This window comes from Zalophus californianus, chromosome 8 (assembly GCF_009762305.2).
Source record: "Zalophus californianus isolate mZalCal1 chromosome 8, mZalCal1.pri.v2, whole genome shotgun sequence".
Classification (NCBI taxonomy): Eukaryota; Metazoa; Chordata; class Mammalia; order Carnivora; family Otariidae; genus Zalophus; species Zalophus californianus.
This window is the reverse complement of record NC_045602.1, coordinates 3,230,165-3,253,834: the sequence shown is the minus strand read 5'-3', so window position 1 is coordinate 3,253,834 and position 23,670 is coordinate 3,230,165. Positions and strand designations below refer to the sequence as shown.

The 23,670-nt window shown below is 40.3% G+C and overlaps 1 long non-coding RNA gene across 1 annotated transcript in view; it reads right to left on the bottom strand.

Annotated features, from left to right (window-relative positions):
• LOC113938346 overlaps positions 1–19,666 on the bottom strand; it is a 103,942-nt gene extending 84,276 nt beyond the window's left edge. Inside the window, exons 1-2 of the long non-coding RNA XR_003524884.1 lie at positions 19,535–19,666; positions 15,590–15,737 (exon numbers count right to left, since the gene is read on the bottom strand). This is a non-coding gene — a long non-coding RNA (uncharacterized LOC113938346). The remainder of the gene's footprint in view (positions 1–15,589; positions 15,738–19,534) is intronic.
• Between the last annotated feature and the right edge of the window lie 4,004 nt (positions 19,667–23,670).

Sequence of the window (23,670 nt, the reverse complement as noted above, 5' to 3'; positions counted from 1 at the left end):
TTTTGCTTTAAAATCAGTTCCTCAAAAATTGTATCAGAAGAGGATGTTATGAATTTTAACTAATCCCCAAACTAGACCTATTCCATAGTACGACCCGATGTGCCTCCCTCTTGTCCTCTCACCTAGAAACACTGTACCTGGATGAAGAATGGGGACATGAAGGGCGCCTGGGTGGCTCAGTTGGTGAAGCGACTGCCTTCGGCTCAGGTCATGACCCTGGAGTCCCGGGAACGAGTCCCGCATCGGGCTCCCTGCTTGGCGGGGAGTCTGCTTCTCCCTCTGACCCTCTTCCCTCTCGTGCTCTCTATCTCTCATTCTCTCTCTCTCAAATAAATAAATAAAATCTTAAAAAAAAAAAAAAGAATGGGGACATGAAGAGGTGTGGCAAGAACCTAATAATTAAGTTGTAAATATAAAGACACAGAGAAAAGGGGAAACCATTTTGGAAAGGAAGTTGGAGGAATTACATAACTGATTTAAAAACTTACCACAATATACATATAAAGTAATCGGGACAATGGGTGCTTGCCTAAGGATAACGTTTGCACAGGCGTTTTTACTAAGTAAGATATACACGTGACTAACCTGCATGAGAAGATGCTTGACATTATTGGTCTTCAGGGAAAAACAAATCAAAACCACATGAGATACCACTTACAGTCAATAAAATATTCATGAGAAGAAGAAGAGGAGGGGGAGGAGGGGGAGGGTGGAAAGAAAAAAAAAAAGCATCGGTAAGGTCATGGGGATGTTGGAGGCCCCACGTATTTCTGGTGGGAAGGTAAAAAAAAAAAAAATCACCAATTCAAAAATAGTTTGTCAGTGTCACTGAAAAGTTAAACAAACTTACCAACGATCCAGCAATTCTATTCCTGATTATCGAACCAAGATAAATGAAACCATATGTCCACGCAAAGACTGGTACTTGCATGTTCAGGGTAGCATTACACATAATAGGGAAAACCTAAAAACATGCCAAGAGTCTATCGATTGGTGAATGAATAAACAAGATACCGTAGAGCCATCCAGTAGAATATTATCCAGCAATAAAATGAAATTATTGATACATGCTACAATGAACCTCACAGACATGAAGCTAAGTGAAAGTAACTAGAAACAAAAGTAGACGTTGTTCAATTCCACTGATATGAAATAATGGGAGAGACCATTCTAGAGAGCCAGAAAAGAAGGCAGTGGTTTCCTGGGGCTGGGGTGGGGTCAGGGTCTGACAGCAGGTGGGCACAGGTGAACTGTAGGGGTGATGGAAATGTTCTAAAACCACACTGTGGGAATGGTAGCATGACTCAATTTTTTTAAATCATTGAATTGTACACCTCGATTGGGGCAAGTTTATGATTGTAAATTATGCATCAGTAGAATTCTAAAAAGGATACCTAGCAAGCATTAGGGTGTATGCGAGGGTAAAGATGAAAACCATTTGGCTACCTGTTGATAATTATTTAAGCCGATGACAGATTCCTCATACCACGTATTCTCCTTTCATGTATGTTTACAATTTTTCATGAGAAAAAGTAAAACAAAATAAGAACTCACAGGTTCTGTTGTCTTTTTGGGGACCGACCAGTAAACAAACACACAAATTACATAGTACAAATAAGCCTTCTTCCTTGAGGAAAGGGCTGATTGTAATTTTGATGGCACAATGTTAAAGTGCAGGGTAATTAGCTGTCTGTACTGGAGGCTTATTTAAGAGCTGGTTCAGGGTAGTGTGTATACATATTCACCAGACTACTTTCTCCTCCTCGTTACAGTCAGACTACAGCACTTACTGTCCCCAGACAGACTAAATAAGCACTGTGGCAATCAAGGGCAGGGTGAGACACTCCTGACTCACAAATTCTTCTTAAAATTTCTAGGGATTAGAAGAAGTCACCTTCACTGGACTCCCGATGTGCTGAGCCTATTCAGTTTTATTCACATTTATTTGTTTATCGTTCATAGCATCGAGTGCACATCCCACATAACCCTGAGAAGTAGAATTTGCTATCCCCATTTCTGCAGGTGAAAAAGCAGAGCCTCACAGAAGTGAACTTAGTCTGGTAAAATCACTCCAAGAATTAAGTGGCTAATTAAGCCAGAGGTAGGTTGAAATTTATACTATCAACCTCCAAAGCAACCTCTAATGTGTCTGTATGTATGAATATGGGTAAGTACACACCATTCCCCTACTTCCTAATGCTGACCCCAATGCCGACTCTCAAGGCCCACAATGCTCTCCTGACTCACATTCCTACCCACAATGCTCTCCTGACTCACATTCCTACCCCAGACTCCCCCACGTGCGCACATTACATAAACGCAAGTACCTGCAAGTGTATATAGGCATACAAGCATACGCTAATGTCCAGATGGATGTGGTCATTTTTCCCAAAGACAGAGGGGAAGGCAAAGGGAGTGCCTGGCAGGCAGTCCACATCTGAGAAGAGCAACACATGAGGGGCACTGGGGGATGGGGAGAGGGCCCCTGATGCCCATCTAGCTGACAGGAAACCTCTGTGACAGGAGACGGGGCCCTGCTTCTGAGCATGGACTGCCCACAGCAGGGCAGGTGATAAAACAAAAAAAAAAGAAAAAAATGGGCTTTGTGTTTTTAGGCCCTTGAGATCATGTAGAGGAAAAGTCAAGACCGTGTTCATCCAAAGAAAAAGGCAAGCGATCTCCCTAATGCGTGGTTTCCATAGCATAATGGATCTGAAGAAGGCAAAGCTGGGATTTTCAACACATTTTCAGCAGCAGACACTTCTGTGCTGATGGTCTTCAGGGTGGCACGGCTGCATCTCCTGGTCTCCCCGGGGGATTGTCTGTGCCCCCGCGGGCCTCAGGGAAGCCTGCTTCAATGTGACACACCAGTCGAACTGCCCAGAACCCTGTGCTCTTTCTGTGTGTCTAAGGCAACGTTAGGACCCTGTGGCTTTGCTCCTGGAATCTGGCTTTCCAAGACTGCTCTGACGAGGTGACACCTCTCATATCTTAAATATGTCCATGCAGTATTCTGAACTACCAGGGAAAAGATATAAGAACTTGACTATTCATGGACAACATGAATCACCATGGAGCATGTGCTATTGAGGAGAGAAAGTGTTCTCTCTTTTCGTCATCACAAGACTGAGGGCAGAGGTTGAAGCAAAGCTTTATTTGTCACCTCCTCTGCGCACATCTCTGGGTCCACTCCACGCCCACCTTCCCCGGAAGTCTGAGAGCCCTTGGTCTCTGATCATCCCACTTTCTCCTCAACGTCCTCCAGTCTTCCCTTCATCGTTTCTATCCCTGGGTCTGCTTCCAGTGAGGCACCAGCTCCAACTCATCCTGGCAGCACGAGCTGCTTTAGGGAAGGAAACCACTCTTCCCAGCTGTATCCCGGAAGACACCGTTCGCAATGGACAGTTTCTGTCTTTCCTGGAAAGGGCTTAGATTTTTCTTCAGAACAGCAGATGTAAAACAGATTCTTTTAAAAAATGCATTATTATTAATTTAAAAACATCCATATGTTGTTATGTTAACATTTCTTGTGTCTTCTTATTATGCTTTTATTATAAGCCCCCTCCTCAGCAGGAGGTAAGTGGGGAAGACACAAAGACCTTCCCAGCCACATCCTCCTTCTGTAAGTGTTTACTGAGCACCTGCTCACTATGTTTCAGACACTGTGTAGGACCAGGAGTTCTTAGGTGGATATGGTCATGTCCTTTCCCTCAGAACTTTACATCTGTTTGGAGTGGGGGCCAGGGGCCGTCAAGAACACAGACACATACAATACCGTGTGCCGGGAGCCAAGACAGAACTGAGTGCTGCGTATTATGAGAACGTCCGGTGCAGACTGTTTCATTTGGCTTGTATTGGAAAACAAGGAAGGACTACTGGTCAGCTCCAGATTTGTTCATTCATTTAAGACACGTCTATTGCATGCCTACATCACCACTAACACCACTAGGTCCTGGGAATACAAATATGAATGAACTCAGGCTCTGACAGAAAATTTCAGAATTTAACTGGAGAAGCAGAGAAGTGAAAAAAAAAAATCACATATGTCAATGGCTTATGTTCAACTTACTCTCATCCTACAGTTCTAGGAAAATACAAAATTTCTTGGAAGAACTTTACTAGTAAGAAATCCAATGGCTATAAATTTCCATTAAGATGGCTTCTGGGGAAAAGACCTTTCTGAATGAACTAAGCCCAAACGGTTTCATCTGTACCCACGACCTACCTCATCAGTTTGTCGTGAGGCTAGAGTGAAGTAATGTCTGCAAAGACAATAATAATAGACTATCTATCGGTGTTAAACATCGTTTTGTTTAGATGGTTATTCAGATACAGCGTGCCATCACAACTTCTCTGCTCCAACGAGAATTAATAACCAACACAACTTAGACCAGATAATTGGATAAGCTTCAACTTTGGCATAAGATACACTAAGCAAGTAGTTGCTCCTTCTATCAGTTCAGAATCAAATACAATAAGGATTTTTCCTAATAAATTTATCCAGATAATAAAATGGTTTCAAGTACCTCAATCACTATTCACTTGACCTGCTTCAAATTGCTAGAAGTTTGTCAAATACCCTTAGCCCAAAGTGGATACAGTGATTACTTTACCTTTTGACGAATATTAGTATAATTAAATGTACATTGCTCTGCCCAGAAGAGATGGTAGGTTCATTTCAATGTTAATTAATAATCAGAGTCTTAGAAAATGATAAAACCTGTATAATCTCAGAATCATAGTCATTGTTCTTCCTTGTCTCAAACTTTTAAAGAATTGTAAGGGGCAGGTAGAGGCCTGGTATAGTTTAAGAGTATATATAGTGATAATAATTAGTCTTCAGAGATTAAGTATACTTGAATTCCCCCACCTTGAAGCAACAGTTCTTTTTTCTTAACACAGTACTGATGAGACACACATGGTGTAACACCCCTTGGGTTGTTTTTTAAACTTTCCATAAGTCTGGAGTTCCAATTTTTAAAAAATGAGTAATTATAGATATTGATAGATCTCTATATAACAAATGCTTTTAGAGAAATATAAATTTAAATGATCTAAATATTCCTTCCCTTGGCCCAATAATGTTGACTGTATTTCCAATAACTTTATGTTTGCCAATATTTACATGACCCTTGTTTACATTAGCAGAAGCAATAAAATTAAATAAAAGTTGATAGTTCTTTTAAAAACTTTGATTTGTTTACTTTTTCTGCAGCTCTAGAAAGGATTCAAGGCATTGCACTATTAGACCCACCTAAAATTTTTGCCTAAGGCTACCTTATCCCACGTACTTATGTCTACAAGTATAATAATATACTGGTGCTTTCTGCTGTCTTCTGGTTTTTTTTTTTTTTTTTCTCATTCCCAGCTTTGAACTGGTGTGACTTCTCCTTGGAGATGAAATATGTTTTAAAATCATACTAATAATAAAGCTGATTATTTTAAGCAAGTAGAAAAGTTTCAACTTAGAAAAGGAGCAAGGCAGATTGTGTAGACTTGCTCTTTCTAAAATAGAAAATACTCTTATCTTATGCATTCATATACACATTTCCTGGTTGATACTTGTCTATTCATGATTCATGGACATCATCAATACACTTAGTACACTCTGCTTTCTTTCTCATATTGGCCTTTTATCGCTATATTTTCTCTTGAGTAATATTGAGTTGAAATTTTCTGGGCCCTTGAAACTAAACTCTAGTGTCCACATATGTCCCCTCAGAAATTCTGTCAATAAAGGTAGGGTTTGATACAATATGTTCAAGCACTGTAATAGAATTATATTAAAAGTTGGCAAGGTTCCCCAAACTAGAGATATTTTTTTTAAAGATTTACTTATTTATTTTAGAGAGAGAGAGATCATGAGAGAGAGGGGCAGAGGGAGAGAGACTCTCAAGGAGACTCTGTTCTGAGTGCAAGCCCAATACGGGGTTTGATCTCATGACCCTAGACATATAGGTCAATGGAATAGAAAGTCCAGAAATAAACTCATATTTCTATGGCCAATTGGTTTTCAACAAGAGTGCCAAGACTTTCCATAGGAGGGGGAAGTTCTTCTCAACAAATAGTGATAGGGAAGAGGGATCTTTGTGTGTAAAATAATTAATAATAATAATAATAGTAGTAGTAGTAATAAAAGTTGACAATTACCCTACACCATATATAAAAATTAACTCAAAAAGAATCAATGACAAATATAAGAGCCAAAAGTATAAAACTCTTAGAAGACTACAAGAAAAGGCAAATCCTTAAGACCTTATCTATTTGGCAATGATGTCTCAAATATCATGCCAAAAGCACAAGCAACAAAAGGAAAAATAGATAAGATGGATTTCATCAAAATTTAAGAATTTTGTCCATCAAAATACACTATTGAGAGAGTGACATGTATCCCACAAAACGGGAGAAAATATTTGCAAACCATGTAACTAATAAGGGTCTAGTTTCCAGAATTCATAAAGAAATCTTACAACTCAGCAATGACAAGCCTTTTTTAAATCTTTGGTCAAGGACTTAAATAGAGATTTGTCCAATACGTACAAATGGCCAACGAACATATGAAAAGACATTCAGTATCGTTAGTCGTTAAGGAAATGCTAATCAAAATCACAATGAGGAACCAGGTCACACCCACTAGGATGGCCATAATCTGAGAAAGAATAGAAAATAACAAGTGTTGGCAAGGCTGAGGAGAAACTGAGACCCTCCTACGTTACTGGTGAAAAGGTAAAATGACACAGCCACCGTGGGAGAGTCAGATGCCTCCTGAATACTGTAAACATGAAGTTGCCACAGGACACAACAATTCCACTCCTATGATACACCCCAAAATAATGGAAAACAGACATTCAAACAAAAACTTGAACATGAATGTTTGGAGCAGCTCTGTTCACAATAACCTAACTATGGAAACCACCGAAATATCCATCAACAGATGAATGGGTAAACACACTGTGATACATCCATACAATGGAATATTATTCAGCTACATAAAGCAAGGTAATCCTGGAACATGCCACACCATGCATGACTTTGACAATATTATGCTAAGTAACCTAAGCCAACCACAAAAAGGATAAATATTGTATGAGTCTCTTAATGTGAGGTACCCAGAATTGTCAAATTCATAGAGACAGAAAGTAATTAGAGGTTGCCAGGAGCTGGGTGGAAGGAGGAATTGGGAATGGCTATTAATGGGTTTTGGGGTAATGAAAATTTTTGGATATAGGTAGTGATCATGGTTGTACAACATTGTGAAGTTACTTAATTCCACTAGATTGTAGAATTTAATGCAGTTTCATTGGTAAATTTCCTATTAAGTGTATTTTACCACAATAAAAATATGTTTTAAGTAGACTTAAAAAAGAACAAAATCATCGATTGAGCAATCAGGTAAATACAGAGGTATTGTGCTAGATTCGGTCCTGGTATTTTGAGGTTCACATTGAACTGTGGGAAAGGGGACCTGAGCAAGTATAATGCAGGATTTTACAGCTGACCACAGATAAGACTTAAAATGCTATGGGAAGGGGCACCTGGGTGGCTCAGTCTTTAAGCATCTTCCTTCAGCTCAGGTCACGATCCCGGAGTCCTGGGATCAAGTCCCACATCGGGCTCCCTGCTCAGCGGGAAGCCTGGTTCTCCCCCTCCCCCCTCCCCCTGTTCATGCATTCTCTCTCTTTCTCTCTCTCTCAAATAAATAAAATCTTTTAAAAAAAATAAAAATAAAAAAATAAAATAAAATGCTATGGGAATACTGAGAAAAGACTACTTAATTCATTCCAGGATGGCAAGAAGTACCGAGTATAAAAGAATAACCAAGTCTGGAACTGTGTTATTGTAGTGAATAATGAACAGTACTTCCTTAGGAAGAGCAGGGGAAATACATTTCAGATTAGGAAAATAAATTAAAGCAAAACAGCAACAAACACCTATAGAGGCACAGGCCTGAAAGAGAAATATACCTTCAGTCAATGGGAAAAGTCATTCGTTGTTGCAACAAGAGCCAATCGTTTACAAACTTCAGTTATGTGGTTTTCATAACCGCTCAGACAGGCATGGTTATCTTTGTTTCTAGTCTACAAAAGATGAGCTTATGACTGAAAAGAGTTTAATATTCTGCCCCAAGTCAGAAGGCTAGAAATGCTGAAGCCACAGTGTAAATGGAGTCCAAACGATGCCAGTTTGTTCTCCCCGCCCCATATCTGCATGGTGCTGTGAAGCAGTCGGAATGGAGACTTGAGACATAAGCAGGGACTAGATGAGGCGAAGTTATTTGGATTTGGTCCTCTGGGAGATGAAAGCAATGGAATGGTTGTGTATTGGAGTAAGCAGATGTGAATCAGGGAGCATTGCTCCGGCAGTGACGGGAAGAAAACAAAGTTCTCCTCTGATGTTCTTCTCCGAACTCCTCCCTGGGATTCCCTGGAGTTGGGGGAGAGAACAAAAAGGAAGCACAAAGGAGGCAAAAGGAGCAAATGTATGGACACATACGTTCTCCTGGCACCTTTTCCTGGATCTTATTTAAATCCAATAGTCACTCAGAAGGTCCAGGATTCTAGCTCCCATTTTATGCTGAGGAACCTCAAGTGTAGAGAATTTTAATGACCCGCATAGAGCTCCTTGCTGGAATGTCATGGATCTGGGATCAAATTCAGGCCTTTTTACCACCAAACCTCTGCTCATTTAGCTATGTCACACATCCAAACCATTTTCTGATCTTGCAAGTGGTGTTTAAGCTTGAAATGAATGCAGACACTGCAGTGTTTGGGTTCTATGACCTCCCCAAGTAGTGCTTTGACTTAGCAATGCCTGCCATGCTGTGGTGAAACCTCCTTCACTTTGACTTACTTCAGTCCAATCAGGTTTAGCATTTCAGTGTCCCTGCTAATGTAACTGTGACGTGGGCGCTCTTTTCACATGTTTCCGTCAAGTTTTACCTGGTCTTTTTAGCTCAAGCTCACGACTGCCCATTTCTTTGTCTGCCAAACTGCCGACTAAAAATGATTCTATTTATCGCTATTTCTTTAGCTCCATAAGAAAAAGAAAGACTTTCAGTCATCAGTAAATGTACACTTAGTATTCCCATCCTTTAACCAGATGCCGTATTTTTCAATCACTTTGCCTTCTGGGAATGTTGTGTTAGGTGTTTCAGTTTGCCCTGTGGTTTTCACACTAGAGATCTCTTTGTGTTTTCTTCTCTTCCCTTTCAAGGAAGAACATTTTGACACATTACCAAGAATGGAAAAAAGCTTAAGTGATTTACTTTTAAAAGCCCTCAAAATTCTCACAACCTATTTTGGTAGATATATCTTGAGTTTTCTTAGTTTTAGTAAAAAAAAAAAAAAAGAACAAAAACAAAACTTAAGACCTCAACTTCAAATCCAAATGAATGATTATCATTGCAGTCTTAGATTAGTGACTTATGATATAGAGGAGCTCTTATACTGTCACAAGGTATTTTGTAGTTGAAAAAGATGAAAATAATGTTTTACCACTCTCAAGATAGTCAATAATATGGGTGGAAAACAAATTAAAAAGCTGAAAACAAAACATCATCTTCCAAAAGGGAAATAAACAAAAAGAAGAATATGTTTACCATTTTAAGAGTAGAAGTATGCAGTGGAAAATAGTAAATTTTGCCTAGAAAAGGAAAAAATATGAATGTTGTAGATGTTATGAAGCATCTCTGCAAATTCTTGGGCTAACCTGCAGGGATCCTAACTGGGTAAGTTTAGGGTTGTGCCTAAGGATCTTCTTGGCAGGCACCTCTACGATTCTCACTCACCACATCTACTGAAAACCACTCACCTACTAAGGATAATAACTTGGGAAAAAGAACATTTGGACCTCTTCTTAAAGCTATCTACCTCTCTTCAGATGGCTGCAACTCAGATCCCCAGTTAGGATTCTTTGGAAATGGTGCTGCTATTCACTTAGGTACAGAGTTAGCGTTCGTGAGAATGAACAAGTACTGCAGGGTATTTGAAAAACATAATCTTAGGGCTTACAGGGAGATGGGAAGGCAAATGGGTTGCAGAATCACAAGTGAAATCAGCTATAGAAAATAGCTTTGTCCATCTGTGGATAATAGCACCAAATGGACTCAGACAGAATCGAAGAAAATTGAGATGGAATACATATTCAGTTTAAAATGTAGCTGGATGCTTCATTAAACACGAGCATTGGTTTCTTAATCTTCTAACAGGGAAAAAAAAAACAATTGCAAAAATCTTTTAGGCAGTCTGATTTAATATAAAATTCACTGGACTAAGATTTGGAAGCTGTGGGTTAGGATCTGAGTTAAATAATTGGTTTTGTTCTCTCCTTTTTGGTCAGTAGACTCTCGTCATCGATGCATGCATCTGCTGGGATTATGTGGGACATTCTCTTCCCCACCCCCAGCTGTCTAACACATGCAGGGGGCACCATCCTCTTTCAGGTCCTTTAGGAAATAAGTTGGAAGGTATGAGAAGGCATGCTCTTGCAAAGACTGGCAAATGGTTGCACAGAACAACCACTCTCAATAGTGGGCTGTCATTACAGAAACTGATTCTGAGGGGAAGCAATCTGAGAAATTACACAGCAGGTGCAAGGGGACTTGAAGAATATTCTTCTGGGAGGTGTTTTGTTATTGTTGCATCTTGAACATCTTTTTCTATGACATTTTTTATAATTTATGTATTGTCCACAAAGAATATCATGATTGGTGAGGTTAGTGTGACATACATATCTTTATATCCCTTTTGAAATCAGTTATACTAAGAATACACTGGATGCGCTAAATTCTCCGTGGAGTCTACAAGCCAAGACAAATGTGGAAAAAAGATTCCCTTAGGATCTTTCAGACCTAATGTTTAAGAATCTATTGTTCTAGGGCGCCTGAGTGGCTCAGTCGTTAAGCAGCTGCCTTTGGCTCAGGTCATGATCCCAGGGTCCTGGGATCGAGCCCCACATTGGGCTCTGCAGGAAGCCTGCTTCTCCCTTTCCCATTCCCCCTGCTTGTGTTTCCTCTCTCACTGTGTCTCCCTCTGTCAAATTAATAAATAAAATCTTTAAAAAAAAAAAAAAGAATCTGTTGTTCTAGATTTCAGTGGTATGATGAAGGCTTGAAGAGCTGCTTCCTCTTTTATTGACAGATGGTCACCTTGTTATTTAGCTTAGTGCAGGGAATCCATGAAATCATTTCATAAGTAGATTCCAGGTTAATTATTTTGTAATTCACTTCAAAAAAGTAAAATTGTTGATGGAAAAAAACAATAAATAAAATAAATTGCTGAAGGACGTCCTGTTTCAGCTCAGAGATGTAGAGAACTAAAGAGCATGCCATTCTCCCCCTCACAACAACAAAAAAAGCAGAAAAAAATGCATATTGATGACTTCTTTGAATTCATCAGAAAACTGATATCACGGGAAAAGCAACTAACCCAGACTATGAATGGAGACAGTAGCCACAGTGAGAAACAAGTCCCAAGTGATTGCAAACCCAGGATACACCCTGCCAGACAGCACATAAGCCAGGAAGGAAATTTAGCTAAACTTTTATAAATTCTTAAAGGCAGAGCGTGGGCTACCATAAGAGGATGACGTTCCTAAAGAACAGTCCTCATGGCATTTTCTGAAATTTGCAGGCTTTTTTTCTACATGAATCCAAGCAGACACCCATGCAGAAGGTGGGGGTAAATTTAAGAAAGTTTCCATGTTACCCACAAGTGAAGGGTAATATCAGCCCGGGCCAAAATTCTTCTCACCCACCCTCCTTATCTCCCCTAAGAAACAGGGACCTTAATCTTCCAGGAAGGAGGGATTAAAAGCTGTCACCATGAGGAATTGTGGAAATCCAGTGCAGTTGGAAGGAGGAAATAGGAGGGGAACAGGAAAACAAATGTGACCATGTAGGGGTATCTGGGAACTCTCTATACCTTCCTTTCAATTTTGCTGTCATTCTAAAATTTCTCTAAAAACTAGTCTTAATTTAAAGAAAAAAAAAATGTATGTCCGCAGCATCTGGGTGGCTCAGTCAGTTAAGCTTCTGCCTTCGGCTCAGGTCATGATCTCAGGGTCCTGGGATCGAGTCCCATGTCTGGCTTCCTGCTCTGCAGGGAGTCTGCTTTTCCCTTTCTCTCTGCTTTTTTCCCCTGCTCATGCTCTCTCACCCTCTCTCTCAAATAAATAAATAAACAAAATCTTTAAAAAAAGAGTAAAGACAAAAGAAATGCACACAAACATTCTATACTTGTTGGTAAATGGTCCTTTACTGGGGTACATAGCAGCAACTTTGAAGCTAGAATTAAACAAATAACTATATTGCAGATAATGAGAGCTTGGTTACTCACTGACAGAAAGTTACAAATAAGCAAGGAGGGAGGGTAAAAAGAGGCTTATGGTACTAGATTAGAATCATTGATATAAATATGTCCTCATGTTTCCTTTACTATATATAAATAGAAAGTTAAATGGTAAGTACAGACATGTGTGCTTACACAGGATAGTATACAGACATATATTTCCTAGTTCTGTCTGCTGTCAGGGACCTAGAAGCAATGACGTCCCAGTGGCAATGAACACACTCATTGTTCAATCTTGGTTTCTAAATACCATTCTCCGATAAAAGATAACTAGGGCTCCTTGAAGCAAAGACTGACTTTAAACTTGGGGCAGGGAAAACACAAGACAAGCTTGGAGTACCTTGTCACCCAGAAAATAAAGAAAGGCTAATGATCAGGGGAGGGGCTATGTTAAAGGAACACCAGACAGCCTGATAGAGCAAAGCACCCAGTCATAAGCCTGGACCAACTAGAGCAACAAAATCAGTAATAGCATCGTGTAGGATTATTACCCCAAGAATAAGAAATTATCCAAGAGTCCAAACAATATGAACATGTGCTTGAATAAATAAATGAATGGGAAAGAAAAGACGACTATTTTATAGAAGAATTCTAACTAATAAATGTAGAAAGAATGAGGGAAATGGAAAATCACCATTAGAACAGCATAGTAGTAATTACTGCCAGCAAGGTTACTAATGAATGCTATAATTAGGGGACAAAACTATAAAGAGAAAGAGAACACTTTCCTAACCTCAGAATCTCTCCCACAAAATATGGCTGTTGTGGTTTTAACGTATGTCTACAAATATTTCATAATTCCTCCTCGGGGACATGGGAGTCCCTCCCTTTGGGCTGAGTTGTACTTAGTGACCAGCTTCCAGCACATATAGTATGAAATAGAAAAATAGTAAACTTACAGTGGAGAAATCTGACAGAAACCATACAATGAAGTGGTGAAGGTCACCAGAAATAAGTCACTTTGACATTCAATACCACTGTTATGATGTGACGAGTAGGGCATATCACCTCTGTGATCTGTGTCATCTGCGGTCATCTCAAAAACCCATTAGTTAGCCTAATTATGAGAAAACATCAGGCACACCCAATTTGAGGTACGTTCCATAAAACAATTCTTCAAAATTGTCAAGGTCATAGAAGACAAGGAAAAACCAAAAATCTGTCACAAATCAGAAGAGATAAAGGACACATGATGACTGTATTGCAGTGGGAGGGAATGGAATGAATCTTGAAACTGAAAAAAGCTGTTAGTGGAAAGAGCCAAGGAAATTTGAACAAAACCCATGGATTAATTCATATTATGGTGTCAGTGTGACTTTCTTGTTTAGTTTTCTTAGTTATATGTTAACATGAGAAGTCAGGTGAAGGGTACATGGGACTGTTTTTGCAACTTTTCCATAATTTAATATTTCAAAATAAAAATGTTGTAAGCTGTTCATATTAAAACTATTGAAATCTGCACATGTATAATTATTTTTTGTTCACTTTTTCAACACTTTGTTCAAAATGTTTTATAATATTTTGAAATGCAAAGTACTTATTTACTCATTTATTGAGTTCCATTATGCCAAACAAGAGAGAGTATGCCACGGAAAAATAACCATACAATGGGAAAATTAGCATACAAGCATATGTTTCAGAGAAACAGAGGGAGCTTTCTCTGTCTGGAAAGTTCTGCTGTAGCTTCCCTAATGTGTGAAATTTTTGAGGAAGTTCACTAATCTGAGGAAGAGAAGACAGAGGTGTCAAGATGAGGACCAGAGGTTTGAGAGAACTTGGTGTGTTGAAGGAGCTACTTTCTTGAGACAATAGAATAGCAGTACCAGTGGCCAAGTGACGAGTTCAAACCCTGGAGATGAGATTGAGGAATTAGACTGGCCTAAAATAGGGAAGGATCTTTGTCCTGGGAACAATGGGGAATGACTGGAGAAGAGGAAGGAAAATTGGTTCAGATCTGTCTTCTATCCAGGTTGTTCTGGCTCCAGGGGGAGACAGGAGAGTAGAAGAGGCCAACGTCAGACAAAAGCTAGGAGACACAGATTTGGGAAGAGCATGAGTAAACGCGGGGCTGAGGTGGAAAGGAAAGGAAGTGTTTGAGTTTCAGAGGATTAGGGTTAGATGAGTTCATGATGGGGGTGTGCAGGAGTGGTTATGGTGTTTTTTCCACATTTGTAGGATCTCTTTCTGATATTCCCTTAAGTGATTTCCCATAGGAACAACTAGAGATTGTTTTCAAGAAACTATCTTTTCTGTTTTGTTTTCATTCATATTTTGCTTCTCCAGCCAATGTTATAATCACAAGTTTGGACAAATAACTATGGAGATCCTGGGAAATGTGAATTTAAGATGTCATTTACAGGGGCACCTGGGCAACTTTGTTGGTTAAGAGTCCAACTCTTGATTTCAGCTCAGGTCATGATCTTAGACCCAGCACAGAGCCTGCTTAAAGATTCTCTCTCTCCCTCTTCTTCTGCCCCTTCCCCAACTGCGTGCAAGTGCTCATGCTCTCTCACACTCTCTCTCTCGAAAAAAAAAAAGTCATTTGCCAATCTCTTCTCTATTTGGAGGTATAATTTCTTTCCTTTTTATAGGGGGAAAGAAATATAGGGAAATATTCCAGGAGTTGTAGTTCATGGTCTTATCCATATAAACTTGCTCTCAGTGAGATGGGTTCTACCTGAGGACACTGCTTCCATGTCAGCCTCTAACTTGGTGGCGGATGCTCTCCCACACCCACCATGGTCCCATGCTTTCATGCACTCAAGACTTTTACATTTCCTAGAAATGAATGTGCCTCCAAAAGTATGAGGTAGAAGAAAGCTAGGCTAGTTTTTTGTTAGTTATTATTTTTAAAAAAGAAAAAGATGATATATAATTATATTACACACATACACATTCTATACAGGAGTTCAAGCTCCAACAAACACTGATGGATTAGACTGAATTTTTCAAAGCCCAAATCTAGTTGCTTTGGAGTCTTTCTGGAGTAGGTGTCTTGAAATAGACACATCTGCCCTGAATGAAAATAAATTGAAGATCAACCATATTCCACCAGTGGAAACTATCTGAAGTTGTTCTAAAACAATTTCTTGCTGGACGGCTTACTCTCCTTCAAGGCGATCTACAACTTTCTCAGCATCTTGCTCACACTTCAATTCTTCAAACATAGATTACTGAACTTGCCTCAGAGATTTAGCTTTGAAATACAGGAAGCCAAAAATGGCTGAGAAAATGTACATCACCTGACTGCAGGGCTTGAAAGAAGTGTCAGTGACTACGAATTTCCAATCCAACACGAACGGCAGCACGCTTCTCTCAGATGCTGTGTGTGCTCACATTTGTGAGGGGCATCTCCTAACATCTGATTATTTGATGTGCATCATTTTCCTCCTGTAAGGATACATGATGTTTAATCAACTTGGAAAATACCACTAATATTATGTCTTGGTGATGTCAAAAATTAAACTACATGAGAAGAAAAGCAAGTAGAAAGAAAACTATTTCTCTCCACCACCCAGCACCTCTGCATGGTCTCCTGCTGTTTTCAAAGCACATCCTTTGAATCTTTGTTCTCCCTGGACCAATTCAAACATTTGAGATTAATAAGTCTCCCCTATTTTTTTAATGAATTAAGTTGTACTTCTAAGGCAATTTAGAAAAGCAACCTTGGGATGCCTGGGTGGTTCAGCTGGTAAACATCTTGACTCTTGATTTTGGCTCAGGATCTGACTCTTGATTTTGGCTCAGGTCATGGTCTCAGGGTCATGGGATCAAGCCCCACATCAGGCTCTGCACTTAGTGGGGAGTTCACTTCAGATTCTCTCTCTCTCTTTCTCTGTGTCTGCCCCTCCCCCCTTCTCTCTCTCTCTCTCTCTCAAATAGAAAAAAAATCTTAAAAAAAAAAAGCAACCTATCTTCCTCATTACCTCCGTATATCTACACATTTAGTCTTAAAATGTAAAGATATAAAGGCCCAGATATGAATGCTACAGTTGAAGGAAAATGTGAGAATAAAACAAGAGTAGGGTCTATTGACAACTACTCCAAAGTAGGTGTACTCTTTATTAACTGTACATTAAGCTGATTACTTAAACTCTTATAACTTTAATTACCATGGTGCATCTAGAAACTGAATGCAATTATAGTAATTTGGTGGTTGTTGGGTTGATTAAATAATATAATGTAAATCACCTGTTACATAAAGAAGTTTAATACAGTGGTTCAGTATAGGATCTACAGTCAGATATCTGGGTTTAAACCATATATACCACTTACTAGATGGTGATGATGGCCAACTTTCATAATCCAGTTCTTAGTTTCTACATGTATAAAATGGAGGTAATTACAGCATATCCATACCATGGCATTGTTAAGGGGCCTAAGTGAATGTATGAGTGTATGTATATGTGTGTGTGTGAAATATATATTAAGATAGTACCTGACACATACTAGGAAATAAATGCTAACTGCTATTACTTTTATTGACAGCTCAATTAATGACTCAATTTGTTCATTTCTGAATTTCCTAAATAAATTATTTTATTTTCTATTTTTGGTACTGTTGGATTTATGGCTCTTGATACTCACAGCATTTAAAAAATATATTTCAATAGCATTCAAATATTTTTTCAAATAGGTGTTTGAAAGTTTTCAAATTAAATGTATACCCTTTAATAGGAAGGACTAAATCTCAAGTCACTGACAGTCATGTCTAATAGCGGTCTCTGAAAGGAGAATGTGACCCACTGCCAAGTTCTGAAGGGGCTTTGTTATCCATGCAAAGGGTTGGTTCAATAATGTAGCCTAAAAAGTACTATGCTTTGAACGTATAAATGGTATTTGCAAGACAAGAGGAGGGAAGTTTCTTGAACATCACTGGGTCTAATGCTGTGCGTTCAAAAGCAAAAAGCTGTACGTCTATCTAGTTATATTGTTAAAATATAGATTTTTAGAGCAGTGAATTGCAATTATTTTATTCAGTTTGTGCCCAACAATTCTAAAATGTTTTAAATGACTGCTGTATCAAACCATTGCAAGATTTTGCCAAAGGGAAGATTATGCACAGATTCAATGAAGAAGATTTTGGATAACAAATCTGTATGAAAGTGATTAATGCTAGAAGAGTTTTTTAAAATATTTACGTATCAAAATCCAAGTGGATCATGGCATCATTATGGAAAACGTTTAATTAACCAAACATTTTCTGCACTATATTTGTAAAAAGAATTGAAAACCATATAATGAATTAATCAAAACTTACGAAACTACCCAAGTGCCTCTCAGCCTAAGCACAAACCCCTCTACACCTTTATGTTTTCTATAACATTTTAGCCCTGGGTCATAATTTGAGGCATAAATAAATCCAAAAAGTAGATGATAATTCATGGAAAAATCCAGAGTCAAGTCAAATTTACTTGCTTTACCTATACTAGAATTATTAAAACAAGTAAATGCATTAAAGATATTTTATATTTTTTTCCAAAACTCCAGTTAAAACAGAAGAGCTGCTGCATAACCCTCAGGTATCAAAAACTTCTAACTTGCCATATACAATTATTCCCCAATATTAGAACTATTTGATTTTCACTATCGTGAAAAGAACACGTATAGGCTGACTCATGTAGTATGTGATCACTGAACATCTAATCGACGTTCAGTGCCTGATAGCGAACATGGGATGGGACCACCAGTGCACACAAAGGGCTACAATGCTGGGCACAGCGTCATTCCTGTGTGCCCTGCAAGCAGCGTGAATCACAGTGGTTTTCAGAGGAGCAGCAGAGAAGAAAAGTGTGAATAAGGAAAGTATATTGATGTCAATGGGACTTATCTAGTTCTTTTAGATTCAGACAGAATTGGCCCGAGTTCCATCTTGAGTACACCAGGATGCTAAATCTCCCTTGTAATTTACTCTCCAAAGCATGCTACTCCTTAGCCACACTGCATTGTCCATAATGAGAGCTGTCACGTTCTCTCCCTCCCCCAAACACCACCCACACAAAGCAGTGTGTATTGAATGGTCAGGAAAAAGAAGAGGTTGACATACAAGAAAAGTGTAGCACACAGATGTGTTTGCAATATTATGTCTTGTAGAAGTGGGCGAGGAAGAAATGCATCTTGTGTTGAAAACGGTAACAATTCTCTCCCTCTGGGGATCTGTATGGCTGATTTTACAGCATGATTTTTCCATGTACCTTGGTGACATGACTATAATACCCACGCCAGTGCATGCCCTCTCCTTGCATCCATTGGATTTTTCCATTTGCTTGGAAGCAGGTACCTTTGGGGAGATGTGCAGGGAGACTGAAGTCAGATCAGTTAAATAACAGAGAGCAAAATGGGGAAATGGCATTTTAACATGTCTGAAGCTGGGAATGCAGAGTCCAGATTTGAAGCCAAGTCTACATGGATCAGAAGCACAAGCTTGTTTCACTATGAAATGCTGCTTCACAAATTAGAAAATAAATGAAAAGCATAATTCAGAAGAAAGGTGTCATTTAAAGTAGACTCATGAAAATAGCAAGTGTCCCCTCCGGGGCATCACTAAATGAAGGAAGAGGCAGACGTAGACTGGAGACTTCTCTGGGGCCTTCACTGCCCATGCCCTGCTACTCAAAGAGGAGCCTTCAGATCAGCACCCTCAGTAACACTTGGGGCTTGGAGGAAATGCAGACTCTCAGGCCCCAGCCCAGAGATGCTGGCTCAGAACCTGCGTTTCCCTGAAACCCCCAGGTTACCCCTCAGCACCTTCTGAGTCAGAGAAATGCTGATCCATGCGATCACGTTAGCCCCAGAGGGAGCCGCTCAAAACTACGGAGTCTGCAAATTAAATGGGAGCCTTCAGACGTGTGACATGGTCACACTTCTCATATGGAAGTATAGGTGACATCCCACTCCTGGACACGCACGTAGGATTTGGGGTGAACAGACGTGTATTTTGAAGCAGAGATTACTCACCTGAGTCCGTGACTGCGGTGATACGGGTGGAACCACCCACAGCCGTTGACAAAATCCAAACCAGGAAGAAGAGAAAGGCTGGCCAGCCTCCTCTCCCACCGCCCAGGCCGGCCGGCTGAGTCAGGGCTGTTCCAGGACTCCAGTTCCTCCTTGACGGAGCGGCTCTGAGCCAGAATTAGAGGAGGTGCAGGTGTGACCGCCCCCTCCCACGCCCCCCTGCACCCGCTTACCTCAGCTCCGCCGCAGGCCTCCGTTCTATTCCGGGCCGGGTGACTCAACGAAATCATGAGTGATATTCAGCTCGATGATGGCATCCTGCCTCCCTGGGTCTGAGACTGAACGTCTCACGTCTCAGGATCCTGTTTATCTTTCCCCTCCGGCAAAAAGGGAAGATAGTTTAAAAAAAAAAAAAAAGTCTTGATGCTGCTGAGAGGCTCCAGTATAACACAGTCGTTTCCGGAATCGACAGGCGTGCAAATCTTCCAGAGATCGTGCAGGCTCTGATTCAGTAGGCTGGGGTGGGGTGGGAGACCCGGGGATTCCAACAACTCACAAGCCAGGCTGGCTCTCTGACCATGCTCAGAGGGTTCAGTGGCAGCAGTGACGAAGGGTAAAACCAGTGAAACCACGTCTGGGAAAAGTCATTCGGAAGTAAGTATCAAGATTCTTTAAATACACTTTGACACTGCGATTATGTTTGTAATGAATGTATGCTAAATCAATGTTCAGGACTGTGTGCAAAGGTCCACAGAAGAGTATTCTTCACCTACGTATGACAATATCAGAAATAAAGTGAAAACAACCTGACTGTTCTCAAAATAGGGGCATTGACCAAAAAAAATCGTGTAATCTGAAGTTACTGAAACAAGTTATTGAGGAAAAATGTACTAGCCAGGAAAAACAGTTAACATAGAATTTAAAGAGAAAAATAGGCTATGAAACTGTGTTTGGTTAATCTCATATTGCATTACTTTATCTGAATATTAAGAACTATGTGGATATTTAGGAGCATTAGAAGGATATGCAGTGGGCGCCTGGGTGGCTCAGTTGGTTAAGCGACTGCCTTCGGCTCAGGTCATGATCCTGGAGTCCCGGGATCGAGTCCCGCATCGGGCTCCCGGCTCAGCGGGGAGTCTGCTTCTCCCTCTGACCCAACCCCCTCTCATGCTCTCTCTCTCTCATTCTCTCTCTCAAATAAATAAATAAAATCTTTAAAAAAAAAAAGAAGAATATGCAGTAAAAGTGATACAGTCCCATCTGTGTAGTTGTATCAGGGGTAATTTCTTGTTTCTTTCCTATTTTTTTAACACTATATACAAAATTGACAAAAAAATAAACTTATTACAATAAGAAAATGTCTAAATTGTACATCCATGAAACTGATGCCACTTTACATTATTCTATGTTCCATGTTGTATGCAGGTAATATTCTGTATTACATCATCCTCTACATCATAGCTTAATAACTTTTAACTGCATACTTTAAAAACTGAAAATCTCTTTCACAGACACCCAGCCTCGGGGCACCCCAGTCTGATGCCCCGAAGGGCACTGTCCTTGGTCCTGTAGACCATCTTCAGTTACTCCGGGCTCACAGCTCCATCATCCTTACCCCTGCTCTCTCTTCCTGGCCCCTTTCCTACTGCCATTGATTTGGATGTGGACCTGGTGTTTAACTCCACACTCCCAGGAGAAGGTACCTCAGGAAATGCTGCTGTGAGACCCTGCAGGGCATCTGGGTTCCTGCCTAGACGTGGAGTCGAAGGCTGCTTGCTAAGGGGAAGGGGGCATGAGTGTGCATCGTATTTCACTGAATCTGAAGTCGGGAGGAGGGCTGAGTGTTTGCTGTGGGCAAGGTATCTGGCTAGTGCCAAACCTTTTTATATGGTGCACTCCCTACAAAACTCTGCGAGGAAGGTCTCTCCTGGTCTCAGGATCCCCACTTTACTGACAAGGCTGAGGCAGCACTGAATGAAGGAACTCTGTAGTTCCCATGGGCAGGTGGAGGTGGGGTTGGCGTCTAAGTATTCAGGTTCCTGGTTGGCTCTCTTTACGTTAAACAGGGAAACACACGAATAAAACAGAGGATGCTCTGGCCAACTTGAACTTCAGATAAACAACAGGTAGTTCCTTTGGTGTAAGTATGCCCCATACAGTACTTGGGATACACTTACTCTTAGGGCTGAATGTGTCCTCCCCAAATTCATATGTTGAAGTCCTAACTCACAGTCCCATGGGGCCTTTGGAAGGTAATTAGGGTCAAATGAGGTCATGACGGTGGGATTCATGCCTTATACGGTGAAAGAGAGAGCACTGAGGACAGGTTGGGTGAAGACGCAGGGAGAAGCCAGCCCTCTGCAGCAACAGGGCAGGTCCTCACCAGATGCCCAGGCTGCTGTTGCTTAGATCTTGGGCTCCCTGCCTCCAGAACTGTGAGAGCTACATCTGTGTTGTCAGAGCCACCCAGTCGATGGATGATACTTTCTTAGGGAAGCCTGAGCAGATGAATGCATTTATATTTAAAAAAAAAAATCATTGTTTATCTGAGATTAAAATTTAACTGAGAGCTCTTTATTGTTATTTACCACGTCAGCCATCCCTCCTTGTGCCCCCATCTCTAGTATGAATCAAAATCAGATGAGCTTTCAGTATTGTTTCATTATTCCCAAATACCATGAAAAGTTCTGAAAGTATCTCTAGGAGTCCCACTCTTACTCAAAAGATACGATTCTCACGATAAATTTAGGTTGGTTTTACAACTGTCTTTAGACAGACTTCGTGGTGATCCCATTACTTTCTACTCCCAAGAGCCTGGGGGCCATGGCGGACAGCAGGTTTGACGCAAAGGGTTTAGTGTCAGGAACACGCAGAACAAACGTACAACATGGGTGAGTGCTTTGCTCAAAGGCAAGATGGCCTCTTACTGGGCTCCAAAAGCAATTCTCAGATGACTATTTGGTATTTTCTCGCTCCTTTTTACCTTCATTTTCAGCATGATGATTGAAAGCTGAATAGAGTAGCAATGAGGCAGTGTATTTTTTCCAAGGCTCAAATTCCAGAGGCCCCTCTATCAAAGGGAGAAAGATGACCTTCAACGAGAGAATCTGTAGTCATTTCTTTCCAAAAAGAATATGCTCTAACCAACATGCTGGATTTTACCAGGACGCTCCAGGTGGTGTCCAGTGCAGTACATCTCAGAATTAATCGTACGTACAATTCACTTGGGAATGTTGGGAAGTACGCACACATACCACACAGGAGACAGTCTGGTGTCCGTGTAATGCAACTGGTTTAATTTTGGGTGTGCATGACTGGCATGATAAATGCCCCATAAATACAAGATTTAGTGCATAGAGCATGTCCGAGTGTCCGTTTTACTGTGTTCATGCAAGAAAGTGAAGAAGAACAAGGACAGTTGTGCAGTTTTTACTCAAAAGTAATATCACAAGTGGGCAGTATATTTAAATGTTATGAAGTGTTTGAATACCTTCCGACTTTCTCAGGACAGATGTGAGGATTGCGGAAGATGGGCCAAGGCAAGTTGAGAAGGTCATTGAGCTTCTCTGTGGATCAGGAAGTGAGCCCAGGACGGCAGACCTCAGACTCCAAACTCAGCATCCCATGTGCTGCTTTACCTTCTCCACTGGGTGGACACCGTGGAGGTCTCACAGTACTTTGGGAAAAGAGCTTTGAAACCAAAAAATGCTCAATTTAAATCATGCTCTACCACTTTTTAACCAGCCAGGGCTGAGCAAGGTCATCAACCGCCCCAAGTACATTTCCTTGACTGTAAATTTGGGATTGAGCCGAGGAAATTACTCAATCAACAAACATTTATTGAGTTTCTACATTTGAGAACAAACTAAGTCCCTTCTTTCGTGGACTGTACCTTCTGTCTCACAAATTCGTTTTGAATATTAAAAATTAAATCCTTAAAGCAATTCATGGGGCTTAGTAAGGAATAAATATGCACTCTGTTGCAGGGAGAGATTATTGGTTAATTATGCATAAGTGATATTTTTTTCTAGTAAGGTATTTTGGAAAAATAACGGTGCAGCATGTTTCTTCCCATATTTTTAGGTAATGGAAAAATCTCCTGCAATGTTCCGCTTACCAGGAAGGTGGGGAAAAAAGACAAAACTAAACAAAAAACCAAAACAAGAATCTTTAAAATCATTAGCTCATGTGAGAACAAGGGTTTTATTCATTGGTACTACTCCTATTAATTGTTTCTCTTCAGACTTTTCAGGTAGCTCAGCAGGCAGAAGAGGCAGCTCGGGAGCCCTTCCTTTTTGTGATGAAGCAGGCAACAAAGCATCCTTTTTTCCTTCACCTTTTCTCGACATCATAGTTGGTGACAACATGT